The sequence below is a fragment of the Prinia subflava genome, chromosome 2 (assembly GCF_021018805.1).
Source record: "Prinia subflava isolate CZ2003 ecotype Zambia chromosome 2, Cam_Psub_1.2, whole genome shotgun sequence".
Classification (NCBI taxonomy): domain Eukaryota; kingdom Metazoa; phylum Chordata; class Aves; order Passeriformes; family Cisticolidae; genus Prinia; species Prinia subflava.
Window position 1 is genome coordinate 71,342,851 of NC_086248.1, and position 14,776 is coordinate 71,357,626.

A 14,776-nucleotide genomic window follows, 5' to 3' on the forward strand; every position below is an offset into this window, starting at 1 on the left:
TACTGGATTGCTGTATTGGACCATGTACAGAATTGCTTGCACCAGGATATTACTGACATTCCCCTCATGTGAGTATAGAAGGGGGGATGGAGAGAGCACACAGGGAAATAAAGTTCTGCCTTATTAGACTTCCTGTACAACTTCAAAGTGATATGACAAATAGTTTCCAGAAATGATCTAGGTCAGCAATTTTGGAAGTCTTTCCAAAGCACCTTGGCTATAATAGATGTACAACTTGTGTGTCTGCATTTGCTGGTTCAAAACCCCTGCCTATCAGTACCAGCATTTCCCTATGCAAAGCTGCCAAACTGGTTTTGTCCTGCCTGCAGAGCACACCTATCCCAGCCTACAAGGCCAGGCATGAGCTGGAAGAATCCCTGAATTCGTATGGTGTGAAACTCCCTCTCAAGTTTCATAAGCAAGATGAACACATTTGACTGAAATACAGTGGGAATAACAGGCTGGGGCACTTTTCTTACCTGGCTCTGGTAAGTTTTTTCTTCAGAAGTTGCAAGGTATTTCACATAGGTCTGTTGATCTCTTGCACTTTGCTCATAAACTGTGTCCTGGATAACAACCTGGACTTGTCTGTCAACACCATCGAGCTCTTTGGGTTTTGTTTTGGCAGTTTCCATGGCTCTGAGTTACTTGCAAGAAGTACTCTGTGAACTTCCCTATCCCAACTCCATAGCAGAGGTCAGGCTCAAGGCAGGTTTGCCATCCTGCAAAGAATTTCATGTTGTCCAAAACTCCTGAAACTATTATTAGGGAGGTAGCAGCAGCCTGGGACCCATGAGATTATTAGGGATGTAAATAAAGACTAAGGCCTCTCTGAACTGGGGAGATCAAGAATTTGAACTTGATCTCCAAGCAAGGTGTGGCACTTAGGATATACAGGACCAGGAGATGAACTCGGTGATCTTTGTGGGTCCCTTCCAGCTAAACTCTGCCTATTCTGTGAAACTTCTTGCCCGCTAGCTATGATGAAAATACAGGTGGTTTCTTAATTGATGGAGTTTTTTGTTACTTTGTTTTCCTTTCCTTTCCTTGTGTAAGAAAACTAACAAAGCACAATTTCCTCAGTAGGGGTACAGAAGGAAGGTTTATTTTAATAGGATAGGAAAAATATTTCCTGCACTGCTCTAATGACAATATTCTGTAAGTTCTGATAGTATTTCAGGTAAGGAATGTCTCTGGGAAGATGGGAAGCTTCCAGGAAAAAAAAATCCCCCTGAAGACATCTGTTCCCAGTAATTTCTGGCTCCTGTTCAAGCACAGAATTAGTCAAAGATGGCCCCACATTTACGTCCACCCTCTGCTTTTGCATAATCCAGGGGGAGGCAGAAGGTGCACAGGAAGGAAAGGCTTTGTGGTTCATGTTTGTGGTTAGTCAGGCTTGAAAGGCAGCTCAGCCTTGATCCAACCTGAACTTTGTTTTGGATGATGGCTCTTATTCTCTCAACACCGATTCCCCCATCCAGGTTCATCAAAGCAATTTGTAGGAGCCTGCACCTAGGTGCTTTTGTCAGTGGCGAAGTGGAAAGCCATCAGCTCCTTCAAACATAAGGATTTTGCTCTCTCTGGTGGGTGGGAGCAGCGAGTACCAGCAGGGCAGAAAGCTTTGTGGAAGGGCAATGAGTAACAGGGAGCAGCAGGACTGACTTGGCACTTGAAGGGTGTCCCTGCCACTGTCCCAGCCTCTCCTGTAGCTTCTCAACATGCTGTGGTGCTGCTTGCTGCTCCTGCACTTCCTGGGGGCAGCTGGCAGCAGCACAGGCTGGGGCAGGGTGTGATCTGGCTCCTGCTGAATTGCTGCAGTCGGGAAGGGAACAGTCCTGGAGAAGTCTGTGCATACAGGTTGGTTCCAGCAGGCACTGGCATTCAAAACACCTGCAAACAAGTCCCGTGCCTCAGTGCTTATCTGCTGGGGATCCTACTTCATAGAAAGCCCTGATCCTTACAGTATTACGGTTTGGTTTTCCCCCTCACTGGGAGCTTAGCCTTGCTAGCTACCCCCACATAGCAATTCCTAGTGCATAGCAAGGATGGATACACAACATTTGTCAATAAAAAGAGAAGTTGTAGCCTTTGCTGAACCAAGCTGAGTCATTAGATAAGAGATAAAGGTCATTAAAACTAGGGCAGTTCATATCTGTATTACCAGCAAAATTCTAAATGCTGTCTGCTGCCTCTTTGTACAAATTGCCAGATGCAGATGCCTTGTAAATGGCAGTACTAATGGTGATGTACCTCTTAGTCTTGATTCTTGGTTGTTTGTTTATTCTTGCTCACCATGAGCTGCTCTGCAGTCATAAGAGCACAAACATCTGCCCAGGATTACCTCTTAGCCAGCTAGGTCTGTGAAAGGAACATGAAGCCTCTTTCCTCCTTACCTCTCAGAGTTTTCTTTTTCTGCTGTGAGGTACTGGGTGAGAATGAAGCCCCAAGTTATGTTAGGCTGTGCTGGAGAAATAGCCAGGAAAAGCAAGTGTGTGGAGGAAGCATTTAGGGAGCAGAGAGGTTTTTAACTGTGAGATCTGAGGTGCTTCACATGCTAAAGGGGCAGTACAATTCTCTATAATAGAGGAATTCTATGTCTATAACAGAATATACCCATGAGAGCTATCCCAGGGCTTTTGCTCAATGTTTGAGATTTCCTGTTTGGGATTGTTCATTTATTTCAGGCTTAAGTAAATGAAAAAACATAAGCTCTACTGGAGTCCTGTAACCACAGCCTTGAGCAAATTGTGGTGCTCCAGAGCAGCAATTCCTCTTGGTGAAATCTGAGCCTTGGACAAAAGCAGAGGGAAGGGCATGTCCTGCCTCAGCAGCCAGGGGGTGGCATGCTGAGCTCTGGGCCCAAACCCAGCTGAGAATGGGACCACAACAAAGGGATCCTGGCACGTGGGTTATCAAGGTGGGCTGGTGTAATTCCCCAGAGCATCAGCTGGTTTGGGGTGAGGTCAGGTTTTGGAGGCAGCTCTCCCTTCCCATGGGTTTGGCCTCATGGCCCTTGTCTCCAGAGGGCTGCTGCATGCCACCACAGCCTTTTGACAAGTGAGCACTGCAGTTTTAGTTTTTCGCTCCTTTTCCCTCACCCTTCACTGGTTACTCTCCTGCCTTCAAGGCTCCATAGCCAGTTCCTAGTGATGGTGGCACATTGATGCACAGAACAGTGTCCTCCATCCTGGAAAGGGAAATCTCATCTCTCTGGGACACAGTGCTGCATGAGTTAATTCCCAACTGAAGTATGTTTGCATGGTGTGCTTGGGTGTTCCTCTGAGCTGGCAGCAAAGGAAACCGAACAGGAGGTGCTAACAAAGGAGGAAGGGCCTGTCTGCAGCAGGAAGCTTTGAGAAGTAGGAATTTAAGGGATGAAAAGCTGTTGACTTGCTGTAGCTCACGTCAATCTCTGGCAGCTCTGTGTTTATAGATCTTGCATCCTCTTCCTGTTTACATCACATTCTTCTGAGCTTTGCACCTTGCATGAGAAACAATCTTCAAAAGTTGACACCCTTTCTGAAAGAGATGCTTTAAGCTATAAATTCTTTTAAGAGAAAAATGTCTTTACACAACACTACTCTTGATGGGTTTCTGGTGAGAAATTTCAAAACAATTGTTCTTTCATAACTTATAGCTGCTGCTCTGTGGCAGTAAAAATGTGTAGTACAATGAAATTGTTTACATGCTACCTTGGGTTTGAAATGATAGGGAGAAGTATAAATGTTCAAAAGAGCAGCATTCCAAAGAAGGGACTTACCCATCCAGTCTCCTTCGGAAAATGTAAAGTTGTGGCTTTTGAAGGGATGTGGGTCCTTTGAAGTTCCATACCTAGCTTTCCTTATAGCAAGAGCCAAGTTCAATTTCTCATCTGGACAGTGTATGGAATTTAACATAGAGGTCTTGTGTCAGCTTGGGGATTGAAGATCCATCTTGTACACAGTTGTGGAAGACTTTGAAAGCCTGCAGTCATAGGTGCTGTGACAGCTGGCTGAAAGTACACCATGAGCTTGTGAGGAAAGGCAGCAGATGCTGAGCACACGGTCTGCGTGCAGCAAGAGGCTGCAGCACACCAAGGGAAATGAATTTGTTGCAGATGCTCTGTGACTGAGCCAGTGAAGGAGGGCCAAGAGGGCCACATTGCCTCTGACCTGTGTGCTACAAATGCTCTTCCCCCTGCCCCCCCACCAGCTGCATTTCTGGTGTGTGTCTGGGACAGATTACAGTTCTCACTTGAAACCTACTACTGTTCTGTATGGTAAAGAATTTGGTATCCCCTGCCTCCTTTTTGCTCTCCCTCCTCTATCTGCCCCTGATGTCTGCAAGAGTAAGACAGGGTGCAGTGTTTGAGAGCTGAATATAACAGCTAAATAAGGGAGAAGCTTACTTGAGTCCTTCAAGCTGTGTATCAAGCATGTACTTTGCCAATCTTAGATGGGCTTTTATGTCAGCATTTCAAAAAGAACTCTGAAAGATCCCTTTTCACCATAACTACAATAAAAGAGAAAATATAGGAGATGACTCTTGAGCTGACTTTTGATATGGAGTAAAAGCCTGTAATTGAACTTCTTCTCCAGGCACCTCAAGGAAGTGCAACAATACCTTGGAAATCAAACTGAAAGGAAGGACTCAAAGTCAGATTAAAAGGTTGAAGGCACTTGCAGGATTGTGCCATCACTAATTCACTGAGTATCTCCTATGAAATAGTTCTTAAAAATTGAGCTATTTATAGTGTAACACTGTATGGTCAAAAGCAGAACCTTGCACGCCTCTTGACTCTGCTTGTTCCCAGGCCTTCCAGGGCATGGCTCTTCCTGGGACTGCCAAGCCTTTTTCTGCTTTGCAGTAATTTTGTTCAACTCTTCACAGCTGACCTCTTGAGCCCCAATCCAAGTTGTTGCTAAATGGAACAAACTTGACTCAAATTATGCATGTAAGCACCTGACCTGAAGGATCCTCATCCTCACAAGTCATAGCACCTGCAGCTTCCTTAGAAACCAGTGAGAAGCCTGAGCACTCCCCTCCTTGGAAAACCAGTAGAGCCTCTTTGGCTCCTGTAAGACAAACAGAAGGAGATAATATAGGAGAAACATGGCTATTGTATTCCTATTGGGATAGAATCTTAAATGCTAGTGAGATGCAGCTCTTCAGAGAAGTCTAATCACAGGGTTTTACTGCTGTTTGGGTGAGGAGCAGTGTTTTTTCTATTCTGTTCTATCTGTGGAGTCCCACAAATAAAAGATAAACAAAGTCTTTACTCCAGTGCCCTGGTTATGCTGTTATGTTTGGCAGCCAGGGGTGCAGACAGTAAGAAGCTGCCATGGAGGACAAGGACTGTCCTGCTTTTTCACTTGAAATACTATTATCTGAGTAAGTTCTGATCTGTGGGTTTCTGTTGTGCATGCACAACTTGGGAGGTGATGGCAGCCCAGAGTGTCAGTGTACACTCTGGTCTTCCAGGTCTGTAAATGCTACCTGCCTCACTGGGCTGTCAGGCAGAAATGTTAAGCTCATTACCATGGGAAACTGCTCTTTTGGCTTCAACTGAGCTATATGGTAGTCCTAACCTAGCTGCCTGGAGAAAGCAAATGTTTTTCACGTGTTGGAAAACAGCAATAGGAGGTGAGCCTTGAATTTGGGAAGGAGCAGGGTCTCCTGAGAGACCATGAGCATTTTCTGTTCATTTTGCTCTAAATGGCCAGAGGACAGATAACTAATGAGATGTGACCATTCAGATGTGGTCCTTGCTGGAAATGCAGCATCAGCTATTTGGGACCTGGCTGCTCAGTAAAGTCAGGTAGGCTGTTTGGTTTCTGTCCCAAATGTTGGCGTTTTCATCAGGAAGAAAAATCAGAACTGATAGTAATTGGCATGGCAGAGGCCACCTGCATGTGAGGAGAGGGTGAGCAGGCCCTGAGCATACAGGCAAGGAGAGGACTGGCCCTGAGCAGGGAAGGCTGTCTCTGCTGCTGACTGGGCTGAAAGCAGAGGACAAGTCAGGCTGGCACTGATTTTTCTTTAATGGCCATTGAGGCTTGCTGGGAGGTATGATTCATCATGTGAGAGGTGAAGCTCTGACTCCAGACTGGGGATGCTAGTAGAGACTGGGAAGGGATAAACTCTAATCAGCTGACAGCATATCAAAGAATCATGAAATGCCCTGAATTGGAAGGGACTCACAAATACAACTCTTAGCCTTGCACAGGACAGCCATGACATGGTGGTTGAAGACCTTTCTGCATGCAGAAAATGTTATCTGTTCAGAAAATGTTTTGTTCTTGTCCAGCATGCCTTGAGCCCTGTTCTGGGCTGAGGTTTTAGGGTACTGGCATCTGTGCAACAGAGCTGCTGCTCTGCTTCATATGCCAGCTCAGCTCTCCCATATCCGAGCTGTGAGTCTGTGCTAAAGCAACACACTGCATCTGATACCCCGGTAGATAATAAGGCCAGTTGTTACTGGCTCCCTACTTGTTTTTCGAGTGAAGTGCATTGGGAGTGAGGCCTCTGTTACCTGGAGAGGAAGGGAGGAATGATACCTGCATTTACATCTATTGGAGCATGGAAAGGGCTTTACAGCTGAGCAGCTTACCTATTACCAGTGAATGGCATGTTATTTCTTCCACATGGGCAACTGTGCCTCTTCCCTTAAAATACACCTGGGAAAATAAGTGAATCATTTCTCATCAGGCTACAAGAATTTTGAAACTCCTCTCCAGGGTTCCTTCTACACTCTTCTGTGTGCATCTTAATTTCCTGTAACAGGCCTAATCCGCTTCCCATAGGTACCCATGGGAGCCTTGTTATCGACCTCAACTGGAAAAAGGATTGTTTCTCTCCCTCATTACAATTGCTATTAACTGGCATAGTTCTTGTCTGTCTCCATCAGAGGGGCCATTAATGTAATAGGTCAGAGAAAGCGGGCTCTGCCTCTGCCCCAAAGGTGTCCCAGCAGTGTGGGGATGGAGCATGTTCTCTGTGTGAGAGGGAGCTGCTCTAGCTCCCCACCCACTGTGGAGTGCTGAGACCTGGGGCTGTCAGAAAGGGCACCCTTTGCTGGCACTAACACCCCCACACGACGTCTGGGAGAGTGATACGGGTGACAGGCTGCCCTGACGCTGCTTTTTAATTGCCTGTTCCTGGAGCAGCCTCTGGGCTGAACTGGCACTCTTGTTACCTGCCTGGCCTCCATGGGCTTCCTGCAGAGCTGCTGGGTAAGAGAGGTGCTGAACTGGCCTTGGAGCTCACCTTCCTCCTCTGCATTCCCAGAGTAGCTAGGCACCACAGCTGGGGAGAGCTGCCAAATTAATCAGTGCTCTTCCTCCTGCAGTAGCATCACAGAGAACTGTGATCTTCCTCTTCAGCACTGGGAATATCCAAATATAGGGCCAGGCCTTAAGTGGAGGAACTGGAAGCAGATTTGGTGGAGAAAATACAAGGATACTGGAGTCCCGTGAGTGTTCTAGGGGCAGGTCAAAGGTCCAACCAGAAAGATTTCCCAAAAACCCCTACCTAAAACCCTGGTTAGGTTTTAGCTCCCTGAACTAGTTGCATGGAAAGCCAGAGGCGGGTGTAGAACAGGCTTGTCCTTGACTTGGGCTGGCCACTGGAGTGTATCTCAGATCATGGTGCCTTCCAGGGAGATTCCCTGCTTCTTGAAAAGCAGCCCCTTTCCTCCCTGGCTGTGGAGGAGGAGGGTGATGCTCATTCCTCTGTGTTTGTGCTCTCATGTTTGCAGTGCCTGGGCCAGCCCTTCTTGCACAAGGCATCTGAGACAGGAGGGCAGGACAAAGAGCTGCTCCTCTGCCCTGTATTGCCTGCTGGCACGGGCCAGCCACAAACACCTGTGTTACAGCAGCACTCCCCATGTCCAGGTCTTGCAGGTATGTCCACACATGGTACTCAGCCTGAGACCAACACAGGGTCTGTGCTAAGTCTGGGACAGGACTGCAGCTAAAATCTGACTGATCTCACAGATCTCATTGCCTGATGTCTGTCGTGTTTCTAGTTTTCTAGTGCCCATACAGACTAAAAGGGATGTGGAGGAAGAGATAAGAAAAATAAGCTTCTGTGATAGGCAACATAGTCTTCAATCCTGAGAGATCAAAAGCATCAGGCTTCAGTCTGGAAAAAGGAAGACTTGGTGATATGCTTTTGGGGAGAAAAGAAAATCAGAAAATGAGATTAGAGAAGTACTCATAGTTCTGCACACAGCCAATATGCAGAGCTTGCTAAGAGCCATAGAGATCTGTAATTACATTTGTATGGATTATACTAATCCATGAATTTGTAGCCCATGGGACCTGGCCATTTGAGGCTAGAGAAATATAGAATTATCAGGTAGTGCTTCATGATGTGCTGGTACATACCTTGTGGCTCTTTTCTTAACCCCAGGAGGACCTTTCTAGTAAAGTGCTGCTGCCCTCCCTCCCACAGTCTGGGTTCGGGCTGACAGTAAGAATATGTCTTTTTGGGAGTGTAGTTTCAATTGTACATTTAGGAGGCAGGAGAATGTTACCATCCTGTGAACGTGCTTTAAGGCAGAGCGTACTCTGGGATTTATTTAAATATAGTCCAGGAATTTACTTACATGTTCTTGTTTTCTTGCTGTGCTGTTGGTCATGCAAATGCAAGCAATTTTTTTAAAAGATCACTGATTACACTTTACATTGCTCACCTTTGGGATTAAGCTCACCTTGGCTTCATCTGTTTGACTTCTAACATTCCTGATTCTCTGTCTTAACACTGTGACTTCAGGGTCCAAGTCCCCACAGGGGGTGGCTCAGCTCAGGCTGCTCACTGGCATTTCACTGCTTGAGTCCCAGCTCTCCCTCTTGGCTTTGGTAATTGCTCGGATATCTCTGACAGTAAAAATTTGTTTGAAATATTTTTTTAACTTGCTAATGTCTCTGCTGGGAAGAGGGAATGCTTTCATAAGCTCATGGAAGTGTCATATTCTCTGAAGAGGCTGTTGAGGAGTGTGACTACTTACGTATCCCCCTGCAACAAGAGGTTGTGGCTAAATTGTAACACCTTAAACATTATTAAATGGACTGAAAGATAAATTTGAAAATCATCATCAAGGGAACGTGCCATGAGTTAAAGTAACTGACCCTTTCACTAAGATATTGAGCACCCTTCATGCCTCCTGAAACTGAGGATGCTGATGGGGTTTGTGAAGTGACCAACATATCTGAACAGTTCAGGCTTAATGGAGAACAGCAACAGGCCAACTTCAGCTGATAACACCTGCTCAATATTTGACTGGACTCTGTTTTGTGTTACAGAGTTTGCATTACTAATGTTGTCAGCAGCCCACAAGTGAGGGTCACGTTTGTGGGTTCTGCAGCTCTTATTTGTTGGACCTTGGATCTAATCCAAGTGTTTTCTTTAAAAGTGTACAAAACCAGGCAAGGCAGATGAGTTGTGCCAGTGAGTAACCCTGAAGAGTCTTTCTGAACAATCATGTGTTTCTAGGAATTCACACTGGGGGAAAAACCACATAAAATGCATCTTGTATTTTCTGGGGGCAGGGAAATAGCAATACAGTAATGGAGGGGCAGCACGGCTAACAAGTGCCATTTGGGAAGTGTTAGAACAGCAGTAAATGAATTTCTGAACTTCAGTGTGCTTGTGAACTGCTAACCTGATGTGACTGCTTCCTGGCACATAAAGCACTTTAGAAAATGCTTCAGCATGTGATGCTGCCATCTGCTATAAGATGGTGGCATCTTCATAGTGGCCTATAACAACAGGGTTTCTCTCAGCAGACTTCATGCGTTCCTCTGTAAAACATGGGTGATTTCAGTAGCCCTCTCGGTACACAGCCCAGACTCTTATTTCAGACCAAAATCCAGGAGCAGAGCACAGCCAGCCTTTCTCCCAGACCCTTGTGGCTGTAAATTGCCATTAATTTTGGTGGCACTGGGATTCAGTACCTGTAGCGAGGAAGGAGGGAAGAGGCAGCTGTACCTAGGCTGGTTCACCTGTCAGACACCCAGCAGAGGGGTACAGACAGCCCTGCCCTCCTTGACTTAACACAACCATGGCTGGACCTAGTTCAGAGTGTGTGGACTGATGGGTGTTAGAGAGAGACAGTTGTCTTTGGCTTGCTCCAAGAAAGTCAGTATTCCTTGTCCTAACAAAGCTTAGAAATAAAAATAAAATAAATAGAACATTCTCTTTGTGTCAATCGCACGGTGTATCTGCTCTGGGCAGAAGATACTGTTTGTTCCTCAATATTATTTACCTGCTCAAAAGAGAGTCAAGAGAGTTACTAAAACTCCATTAGTGTCTCCAAGCTGGAAATAGAGGAGGGAACTATGGCCCTGAGGGTGGGGAATGGGCTGGGGGGAAGGTGAGGAGAAATATCATGTTGTGTAGAGCATTTGAGATTTAAAACTCAAATGTACAGAGTAAGCTGATATTTGTGGTTCAAAATGGCATGTGAAGTGCTGCTTTCCAGCACTCCTGGGGATGTGCGTCCTGTTCCCTGGTTCAGTGGGGCTCAATAGAGCTGTTATTCCTTCTCTGTAGGCTATTTGGCACCACATGTTGTGACATGGCTACGGTTAAAATGGGCTTCTACAATCACAGAGCTGCTTTAAAACTGGCTAAACATCATCTCACACAGACATGGATGTGCCAGAGCTTTCACACAGAACATGTCTGATGTGTTGCAGTAGGACTTGCTTCAAGAGGATATTAGAGATTCACTGGTGGAGTGAGTGCTGAGGCAGATGTGGACTTTTCCCCGTGTCCCTTTGCATCTGCTGATGCAGAGCATCCTGTCCTTTTGTGCACAGCCTTTGGCATCATGGAGCAGTGCAGTGCAGCACTGCTGCCCAGCCACTCTTAGAAGCTTCTCTGGCACAAGGACTACAGCATTTATGTTAAGTAAGAAAATGTAGACCTACTTTTACCAGCTAATTACTGTGTCAGAATCAGTTAATTAGCCCATGTCATGATGAAAACAGGGTCTTTTATATGCAGATAGGAATTAATGGTATCAAAGGGCTGCCAGGTAGGGAAGGAGGAAATGGCCCTGTGGATTGGATATTGTGCCCTACAAAGGAATTGAAGTCTGCCAACAAGTTCTGATTATCCTGCCTTATCTAGACAATCTCTTCCCTGACTGTTGCATGAAATGTGATATAACTGCCAATGAGCTGAGGTTTGCTAATCATTCAATTCTCTTGGTTTTGGTGGGTCATTGGTGAGACAGTCCCTCTCTCTCTCAGTGTGAAGTTGATGAGACACAGTGGTGGGAATGGCAAACTCCTTACTCTCTGCTGCTTTGGACTGGGCTGCTTCTTGGGAAGTGTGTGCTACTCATTTTATCAGCTAGGAGAGAGGCTAAGAAGGTAGTGGAAAAGGTGGGGGCCTTAAATGTGGGGTACAGAATAGAAATGAGCAGTGGGTGGAGGAAGCCCTTTGAGCAGGAGGTCCTTGTGCAGAAGAGAAGGCAAATGGTGGGGAGCCCTTGATTTTTGGATTCTCTGCACACTTGAACACAGGTTTTTATCTTGGTCAATGAACCTGTGAGAAGGTTTCAGCTGGGGAGAAAATGTTAACAACATTGTTTTGGATAAAGTATTAAAAGGAAAAAAACTAAGGTAGTTTTTTGTGGTTTTTTTTTTTTTTTTTTTTGCAGGGGGGTTGTTTGTTTTGGTGGTGTTGTGGTGGGGTGTTTGTTTGGGGTTCTTTTTTGGTTTTTTGTTGTTGGGGTTTTTTCTGGGTTTTTTTTTGGTTTTTTTTGGTTTTTTTGGTTTTTTTTTTTTTTTTTTTTTTTTTTTTGTGAATCCAAATATTCACAAATAGTCATTGCTGCTACCTTGAAATGCTGAAGTCCTGAGGAGAAGGATCCAGGCTTTTACTTTACTGCTGCAATGTCTACCTTCTGGTGCAGAGTTTCTTTGTCATATGTCTCATTCCTGTTATTTTGTGAGCACAAAAGAGATGAACTTAGAGAGGACCATCTTATACCAGTTTCAAAGGGTAAAGGCACATGAAGATCCTAAGCACAGTTCAGATGCTGTAGGGATGTGGTTGCAGACACTGGAACTCTATCTTCTTGTCACCTTAGGTCAAGCTTCCCTTAAGCAGCTCAGCTGTAACTCCAAAAGTAAATTTTAAATTGTTACTTGGGCTTAAACCTTATGTTTGGGTCAGTTCCACTCATAAAGATGCAATTCAGAAGTGAAATGCACTTCCTGGTTGCTATTACAACTCCTGTCAGTGTCTGTCTAATCTCAGGTTTCTCTAGGATTTTAATAGCAGAATGTTGGAGCCATGTCAGTGATGTGCCTCTTGCCTGCATTTTTTTTCCTGGTATCACTTTGTGACTCTCCTTGGAGAGCTCCACATGATCCTGCACACTTTAATGCTCCCTCCAGCAAAACCTCTTAAAGGATTACTTTGACTTGTGATTAGAAGTGGCAGGAAACACTTGGCAGATCTGAAACTCAATAAAGTAGTGCAGTTTGCTTTCTGGGATTTGTTTTTTCCCCTATTATCACAGAATAGTTGTGGTTGGAAAGGACCTCTGGAGATCTTCTAGTCATTCCCTTCCCCCCACTTCCTCAGATTTAGCTATTGCTTATGTTTCAAAGTTGTCAGATTGCAAATGATGCCTGGAAGGGCAGGTGGGGTTTGGTTCGAGATCCAGTGTTTAGCCTAGGAGATGGAGGAAAAGCTTATTTTTAAGTGCAGGGGAAACTCTCCTTTCAACACCTGTTCATGTCCTCTTATGTTTTGTCCTTTGCTAGAGAAGGTCTGTATCTGCAAGGGGAAACCTGAAGAAAAAGGCAAGGTCTTCAGAGGGCATCAGAAGGTGGAAAGAGCAGCTGAAAAATCAGTATCAGGCCCTTGGGGGAGTAGTTGAGTCTGGGGGAAGGGGATGCTTGCTAGATGCATCCATGTCAGGGGTTCCTGTTGAAATTCATTCTCTCCCAGATGCAGAGCAAGAGTGTTCTTCCATGTGGGGTATAGTAAAAGTTCTCAAGTCCTACTTTTACCTCCAAATTGCATGGGAGAAGTTGTTCCACCTCTTGGTGACTCCTGATGTAACTTCTTGGCCACTAGCTAGGAGTTGCTGGGGCAAATTATTCAATCTGGGTGAGAATTAAGTGGCACTCAGTGGCCCACTGATATTTACAAGAGCATAGGGTTGGAATCCTGTTAGCAAGTCACGAGGGAAGGCTCGTCTTCTAGTGTGTGCTGACTTTGTGGTCTGTGTAGTCACACAGATTCTGCCTTTTCCTATGCCAAATGCTTCATGGAGAGTATCTCACAAGCTTCATTTCCTCTGCATCAATCCAGGGTTATGCAAAGCCCTGCCTAACTGCAGGGGACCATGATGCCTTTTAATTACCCCCAGCCTCACTGAAGCACTGTAGGTGTTTTCAAAACCAACCTGGTGTCCAGTCAGAGACACACATGAAGGGTCTGAACATCCTGTGCCTGATGCACATCCCTGCCTAGAGGGTCCCCACAGACTGGCCAGGAGACCTGACTCTTGACTGCTGAGTGGTGTGTTCACAAAAACCAGAGAGGCACGTGGGTTTCATCCTAGCATTAGTGAAGCAAGAATCACTAACCTTGGACAGCCTTGACAGCATGCAGTGTTTTTATTTTAAGGCATTGGTAAAATTTACTGGAGACTCTGGTTTACATTCTCAAAGTCACTGACGTGCTTTAAAGCCCTGAGGGACCAGGACCTCTGCCCTTTCATCTACTGTCAGCACTGGGCAGTGCTTCTAATTGCTAATTCGGGGATAGTTTGGAGTCTCCTATCAGGCATGAGAGGTTCATCTCTCCTCTTTCTCTGATGCCTTTAACGATCACTGAGCTGCACAGTAATCGCCCAGGACTGATGTGTTAACTGCAGCTGAGGCTGCTGCAGTGCTGAAAGGCCGTTTGCTAGGGTCAGACTGAGATCCAGGCTATCCTTGACTTTTGAATTTACTTTTGTTGCATCTCCAGGCAGATGAGTTTGCTTTTGTGCCTGCAGAGATGGGAAGGAAGGTGTGTGAGTGTACCACTGTAGCTGATAATCCCCTCTGAGATCCTGGGTTTCCTAGTTCAGGCATGTGTGGTGCTGACAGGGTCCTGTAGCTCTTCCTGTGATTCTGTGATGAGATTAACTCCTCTGGGGGAACTGCTGAGCCAAGCCCCTGCCTGCCCAAAATCCACCTTTTGCCTCCTACTTCTACCAGTGGAACTAAACTTTCTTGCCTGTCTGGTGGTGTTCTGCCAGCACTTTTTGCAGTGATAGGGAGAAGATTAGCAGACACTTTGGGTGTGGAGATAGAGACAAAACAGCTCTGCTCTCTGCCTGGCCAGCCTCAACCTCTCAAGAAGCAGATGTGTGCGAGGCTTGGATGAAAACAGCTCTCTTTGACCTGAGCCCCGGGGATCCTCAATCCCTGACAAGCACGCCTGCCTCCCCTGAGCATCAGGCTTCGACCCAAAGGAGTGGGGGTAGAGCAGCTGGGCTCTGTTTATTCTCTGGGATGGAGGATGCGTGCGAGGAGGGGCAGCGTGCCCGTGCACGTGTGCCGAGGGCAGGGGTGAGCTCTGCCACCACCACCCGTGTCCCAGAGCTGGGGTGCCAGCCCATGGCAGAGGCAGCATGCTGTGCAGGGAGATCAAAGAGGAAAGCTCAAATGAAAAGATGACTACCAGCAGTGGGGGGAAAGCCTTGAATTCCAGCATGAAGTTTGCTCCTTTCTTTCAAATCAAAGCACCACTTAGGGACATGCATAAACCATATGTTAAA

General features: G+C 46.0%; 2 long non-coding RNA genes across 4 annotated transcripts in view; one reads left to right on the forward strand and one right to left on the reverse strand.

Moving 5' to 3' along the window:
• The window catches only part of LOC134547017 (uncharacterized), a 40,006-nt gene extending 39,394 nt beyond the window's left edge, over positions 1-612 (reverse strand). For all 3 annotated transcript variants that reach the window (XR_010079340.1, XR_010079341.1, XR_010079342.1), the window contains exon 1: positions 480-612. This is a non-coding gene — a long non-coding RNA (uncharacterized LOC134547017). The remainder of the gene's footprint in view (positions 1-479) is intronic.
• The window catches only part of LOC134547018 (uncharacterized), a 30,336-nt gene continuing 15,913 nt past the window's right edge, over positions 354-14,776 (forward strand). The window contains exons 1-2 of the long non-coding RNA XR_010079343.1: positions 354-488; positions 7,736-7,880. This is a non-coding gene — a long non-coding RNA (uncharacterized LOC134547018). The remainder of the gene's footprint in view (positions 489-7,735; positions 7,881-14,776) is intronic.